Genomic DNA, 6,801 nt, shown 5'->3' on the forward strand with positions numbered 1-6,801 from the left:
TGGAGTCCATGCACTGCAACGAAGACTAGCCCCCACTCGCTGCAACTAGAGAAAGCCTGTGCACAGCAGTGATGACCCACCACCACCAAAATAATAAGTAAATAAGTAAAATTCTAAAAAATAATTATGAGTAGCTCAACTCTACAATATCTGTGACAACAAAAACAATAAAAATAATACCTCTGGCATGGTCTTTGAAGTTTTCAGAGAATTGTCACATCCGTTCTGTGTCATGTTCTCATAACCCTGGGGAGGCAGGCAGAGAAGACAGGGTAACTTCCATGCTGCAGTGGAGGACCCTGAGGCCCAGGGAGGCTGAAGACCCCAGGGTTTCTTGGATAATGGCTGAGCCAGACCGGGACCTCTGCCTCCTGGCCACAGGACCTCTTCCTTGGACACGATCCACGAGAGCTACTACACAGCAGAGGCATCCTACAACCCTGTCTGCCGTCATGATTCTAGATTTAACACATGTCAGACACTTTTCGGAAGAAGAAAGAAAACAAAGGTGCAGTCATCCAACAGACGACTTTATTGAGCATCTACTATGTGCCAAGCTCTGGGCTTGAACAAGATGTGGTTTGTACTCCCAAGCTGCTCCATCTATTAGGCACTTGCTCTTGCTTAATTAAACCTCCCATGTTGGGACGAGATGGAATCACCCACCATGAGAGCCTCAAAGTAAAACCTGTCACTCTGCAACCATTTTGAATTCCAGCAGGCTTCAGCTGTAATAAGAAAAAGACATGTGTGTGCGCATGCTCAGTCACTTAGTTGTGCCCAATTCTTTGAGATCCTATGGACTGTAGCCCACCAGCTTCCTCTGTGCATGGGATTCTCAGGCAAGAATACTGGAGTGGGTTTCCATTTCCTCCTCCAGGAGATCTTCCCAACACAGGGATGGAACTTGTGTCTCCTGAAATGGCACGCAGATTCTTTACCAGCCACCTGGGAAGCCCAAGAAAAGGCACACTTTCCCTAAAATTCCTGAGAGGAAAACCAGAAACAGGGAGAAAAAGAAAAGTCTTAAGCAGAGGTTTTAGCAGAGGATAGGGCCTGGGTTTCAGGGAGGTGAGAGAGGCCCTCTGGCTTGGGGAGGAAGCTCTTCCAGGAAACCAGTGGAGAGCAGCCCACTGGACCAAGTCTGAGGAGTTGACAGGACACAGAGAAGCAGCCTTGAGAACAGGTGCAAAGGAATGTTGAAGGAACCTGAAGTCCTTTCTCTGAACACACACAGCCATTAAAGTCCTTTTGCCACAGATGGGGAGCTGGGGGCCACACCCCACCTATAGGAAAGCACCTTCTGACTTGATGTGTAGAATCTAAAAGGCAGAGGCCAAACGAGTTGACTCAGCTTGGCAATGGGAGAGCCATCTCTGCAGCCTGAGGAAAACTGTTGAGCATTTTACCTGTTTCCCTACACTGGGGCCACCGGGCCTCATCCTGAGAACAGGGAAAGTGTTCAACAGCCCTTCAGACTCTCTGAAAGCAGCTCTTATTGCTGAGTGACATGGCAGTGCAGGGACATGTTTCCAAATGAAGAACCCACCACTCCAGGTCTAAACAGGGTTCCAATGATACACTCTTAGCCCACAGGAAACAACCTCTAACTGAGATTTCTGCTTTCCTCTGCAGAATTGGCACACAATCATGTGGGTTAACCTCAGCAGACCTGAAGACACAAGAGAAAGGGGTTCAGAAAACCCCACGGCTGATGGAGCTGCTGATACAAGCAGGAACATCAGAGGGCAAAGCAGGGCCCACGTGGTGTTGGTTTTAATGTACAGTGATGTAACCCAGAAAACAGGGAAAGAAATGTCTTGCTTTGCTTTGTTTTGTTTTGATTATTAGGACCACCTCTCCATTAGCCCATTTTCAAAACAGCTAAGGAAATTTTCAAAACAGCTGTAGGAGCTGGACCACTGGTGCAAGTGACAAGTGGAGCTGAATTATCCTCATGTTACAATCATGGAAAATTAAACATGAAAAGTGGAAGAGGCCTCAGAGACCACTTAATTGATGGATGATTTTTCCACGAAGAATCTGAAGCTTTTTCCACATCATCATAAAGATAATAAATGAGATTACCTGGCATCTATTGGTCTCTCACTCAGAACTTGACTTACAGCGCTTGTGTAAAAAGTTTGCACTAGTTTACTAGGGTGGCTGTAACAAGGCACCACCAACTGGGGCCTTGAACAACAGCAATTTGTCTCACAGTCCTGGGGGCTATGAGTTCGAGATGAAGGTGTTGGCAGAGTTAGTTCCTTCAGAGGGCCAGTGAGAGAAGCCAATCCATGCCCCTCTCCCCTAGCTTCCAGTGCTTTGCTGGCAATCTTGGGCTCTCCTTGGCTTGCGGAAGCTTCGCCCTGATCTCTGCCTTCATAGTCATGTGCATTCTCCCTGAGAACATGTCTGTCTCTGTCCAAACTGCTTTGCTTATTTTTTATTTTTATTATTATTATTTTTTAGCCATGCTGTGTGGCATTGTGGGATCTTAATTCCCCGACCAGGGATTGAACCCATGCCCCCTGCATTGAAGGTGAAGTCAACTACTGGATTGCCAGGGAAATCCCAAATAGCTTTTCTTTAAATAAAGACACCAGATTGAATTAGGGATCCACCTTAAATGACCTTCATTTAGCTAATTGTTATCTGCAATGACCCTATTTCCATATAAGATTATATTCAGAGGTATTGGAGTTAAAGTTTCAACATATGTTTTTGGTGGGGGGACATAATTCAGCCCACTCTACCTACATTGCAGCTGGTCTTCAGAGCAAGGCTGCAAGCTGGACATGATCTGTATTCTTCAGATGGGTCGGACCCTGAGAAGTAGGCAGCTCCGAGGGCACAGCCAGGTAGTCGGGAAGAGCATGGACTCTGGAGTCAGCCTGCCCCATTGGTAGACCAGTCGCACCTCCCACGAGGTAATGAATGTGGACATTATTTCACCAACCTGTGCCTCAGTGTCTTCATCTGAAGAAACAGGGAGAACATAACTTCAAAACCTTAAAAGCTCTAAAGACCAAAAATTATATTTATAACTCACTTGGCAGCAAAACCTGATCTGGAATAAACTCATCTGATAGAAAACCCTGTCTTGAGTTGACACAAGCTACTTTATTTACACACCATATACATCTCACTATAGAAATACTGGTGGCTCAGTCGGTAAAGAATCCGCCTACAATGCAGGAGACTGCCTGCAATCCAGGAGACACAGCCTCCATCATTGGGTCGGGAAGATCTCATTGAGAAGGAAATGGTAATCCATTCCAGTATTCTTGCCTGGAAAATCCCGTGGACAGAGGAGCCTGGTCTATGGGGGCTCCAGTCTAGAGGCCTACAGTCTATGGGGTCACAAAAGAGTAAGACACAGCTTAGCGACTAAACAGCAATAAGCATTAAGTACATATATTCTTTTTTTAAAAAAATAATGACTGTCTTTTTTAAATCACTCAGATGGTAACCAGAAGAGAAGCATTTGGCCTTTGAGTGCTGGCACGTCTGACATCGGAAAGCTGTGTGCGAAGCCTGAGTTACTGCTGATGCACCAGGGCTGGGACTCATGTCCTTAGGTCCTTAAGCTAGCCTTGTTCATACAGTAAGTTGAAGCACTCTCTACCTTCTGCGAGGATTATTCAGTGAAACCAGGTCTCCTGTTTGTACTGGTTTGGTGGGGTTGCCATAATAAAGTACCACAGACTGAGTAGCTTAAACAACAGAGATCTATTTTCCCACCATTCTGGAGGCCGGAAGTCTGAGATCAAGGTGTCTGCAGATTTTTTCAGAGGCCCATCTCTGGCTTGCGGATGGCTGACGGCCTCCCCTGTCCTCACATGGTCTTACCTCTGTGCGTGCCTGGGTCCTAATCTCCTTTTCTTACCAGTCACATTGGATTAGGGCTCATTTAAAGACCTTATCTTCACTTAATTACCTCTTTTAAGTCTCTATCTCCAAATACATTCACATTCGGAGTGAGGTCTGGGGGGTTAGGACTTAAATACATGAATTTGGAGGGTGGATCACAACCTAGCCCTGCCACTGTTTTAAGACACTGGATGAATTACCTCTCACACTAGCTGTAACCCATCCACTTGCTGGCTCATTTCTGTCCTCAGTGTTTCTCCAAATGTGATCCAGGATCACCTGCAGCCCAATCACCTGGGTGCTTAATCAAAGTAAGGCTGCTCCCCAGACTGACTGAGAGTCTGGGGGAGGAGATCGCAGAGCACAGGTATGGTGCTTGCTTGTTTATTGCATTTATATAAAGGCTTAGATTAATTAAAGTGATTCAGGAAAATCCAAGTAGCCTGGTGGCTCCTGCCCCATCCCCACCCCCACCCCACTACAGTGTCCTTCTCCACCTCTGGCCCCTCCCCCTAAAAGAGTGGGTGAAAGAGGAGGCAGAGAGAGAGGGGCCGCCCTGTGGGACATTGGAAGGGGGAGCACAGTGCAGGGCACTCTACTTTCCTGCTTAGAGCCTCCGGGCCCCCTTCAGTGCAGCCAGGCAAAGCTTTGCAAGGTAGGTGCCAGGAAGGCAGGCTGTACCCCCAGGCAGTGCCTAGGTGAGCCTGACCACGGGCTCCAGTCATTTCCCATGGGCAGCACCTCTGCCCCTCTCCCCAGCTCCCGGAGACCTTGACGCTCTCCTTTGCCCTTGGATTAACAGGACACCTGAGCCTTGAGTCATATTTAAGAGACAGCGATGGGGTATTTTCCAGAGCCACACGTTGAACCAAGGAGCAGCAGGTGAGGTGGTTCCTGCAGCTGCTGACTCTGTTCCAAAACATCCAGTGATGTCTCAGGGGTTAGGGGTGGGGTAACAGGGGGAGTCATGCTGGCTCCCTGCGAGCTGATGTCAGGGAGTGGGTTTACCATCCACACGAGCACAGCCCACGAACCATGGACCAACTGACATGAGCCTCTAGAGTGGGTGTCTGATGCAGGTGTGGGCGTGCATGCACCCTGTCCCACACTGGTGTCGGGGTGGCCACCAGAAAAACAACAGTGAGCCAGACTCCAGCTGGAAATGGTTTTTCCAGCACCACGAAAACCATCCAAGTGAATGGCGATAATCCATCCCTCACCTTTCTTTGCCAGTTCTGGCTTAGATTCCTTGTGTCTTAAAATACTTGCCTGACTGAAAATGAGGTGACTCACCTGGACTCAGATTGAACCGAACAAGCAGAAGGCACTTTCTTCTGAAGAACTGTCAGAAACCCGTTCAGCGTCGGAGATCTTTCCCATCTCATGTTCCTGTCAAGCAGAAACGAGTTTCCTACTCTCTTCCTCAGGGTTGGAGTCGGTGTTGGAGTCGCCAAAGAAGGTAAAGTGGTTAGAATGTGTCAAACTTTGACACTTGATTCAACAGAGTTTGAAGGAATCAGGCAGGTTCATCTGAGAATCTCTACCACTTCCTCTGCTCAGTGCAAGAGGGGCCCCATTTTCAAAAAGGCGCTCTCACAAATGAAAGTTCATAGGTGGAAGCCATCACCTCCTTTTAGGGTTTCTGGTGGCACCTCAGTCGCGTCAAGTTCTAACTCTTGGGACTCCATGAATCCCGCACGATTCACTATTTAAAAACTCTCTCCAAGCTGGTAATTTTGAAACGGCGATGTTTATACACTGAATTAATAAAAGCAGGGTCAAGAGTTTTATTGTCCATTAAACTGCGTTTATTGGTCCTGTTAATTCCACCTGAATTCCACAGGCTGTAAAGTGTGGTTTATTGGAAGTCAGACCTGGATTCAAACAATAGGTTCGCCACTTGTTAGCTGTGCGACTTTGGCCAAGTTACTTTACTTCTCTCAACGATTGTTTCCTCAGCTGCCAAGGTGGAACTGATACGATAGTCCACCTAACACGGTAGTGTACGTGAACAGAGATCACAAATGTGAAAGTTGCCAGCACAAAGTCTGACCCATAGGGATGCGTTTCTTTCTGTGACGCTTCCTTTTCCTCCTGCAATTTGAAATGAGCATCATCCCTGGCTTGCTGCTGCTGCTGCTGCTAAGTCGCTTCAGTGTCCAACTCTGTGTGACCCCACAGATGGCAGCCCACCAGGGTACCCCGTCCCTGGGATTCTCCAGGCAAGAACACTGGAGTGGGTTGCCATTTCCTTCTCCAATGCATGAATGTGAAAAGTGAAAGGGAAGTCGCTCAGTCGTGTCCGACTCTTCGCGACCCCATGGACTGCGTGCAGCCTACCAGGCTCCTCCGTCCATGGCTTACTAATGTCCTAATATTGACACATTTCAGTATGTGGCTTTCCTTTTGGAATATCATAGATAATCGTCCAGCAGGATTGAGAAATGAGCAGGATACAGAGCCTGAGACCAGCAGCCGCTGAAGTAAGGAGAGGTGGTTTAGATGCTCAGACAGAACATTTGCTCATTTCATCAGGAGCAAAGTGCCCATGGTCACTTGCAGAGAGGCAGGAGTGAGTTGCAGTTTCCTCTCAGAAAGTCTGTAAAAATTCTCTGTGAAGTGTGACAAACCAGAGGGCAGCTCCAGGCAATGCCCCCAGAGCCCAGCCCTCCCCACACGTGGCCTCCATCCTACACCCACCCGCTGCCGTCCACCCCGGTCTAGCCCAGCTCCAGTTTCCACTGATTTCTCTAGCTCTTCCTGTCAGAACCTCAGGTTTTAGCATTTGCTTGGTTTTCCCCTCCTTATTTCATCACTTTGATCTCAGCTTCACACCAAAGAAAAGATGAGTTTGATCCCCACTGCACCCTGTATTAATTGGGTCATTATAGATAAATTACTTAGCCTCTTTGAAACTCAGTCTTCTCA

The 6,801-nt window shown here is 47.7% G+C and overlaps 1 long non-coding RNA gene across 2 annotated transcripts; it reads right to left on the reverse strand.

Moving 5' to 3' along the window:
• Window positions 1-896: 896 nt before the first annotated feature.
• On the reverse strand, window positions 897-6,061 carry LOC113893115. 2 transcript variants are annotated; one of them, XR_003511227.1, is made up of 3 exons: window positions 5,167-6,061; window positions 2,761-2,979; window positions 897-987 (listed from the first exon to the last, which is right to left on the reverse strand). It is a non-coding gene; the product is annotated as an uncharacterized LOC113893115 (long non-coding RNA). The 2 variants fall into 2 exon arrangements; XR_003511226.1 differs by lacking the exon at window positions 897-987 and having other exon boundaries at window positions 2,620-2,979.
• Between the last annotated feature and the right edge of the window lie 740 nt (window positions 6,062-6,801).

The sequence above is a fragment of the Bos indicus x Bos taurus genome, chromosome 1 (genome assembly GCF_003369695.1).
Source record: "Bos indicus x Bos taurus breed Angus x Brahman F1 hybrid chromosome 1, Bos_hybrid_MaternalHap_v2.0, whole genome shotgun sequence".
In the NCBI taxonomy this organism is placed as follows: Eukaryota; Metazoa; Chordata; class Mammalia; order Artiodactyla; family Bovidae; genus Bos; species Bos indicus x Bos taurus.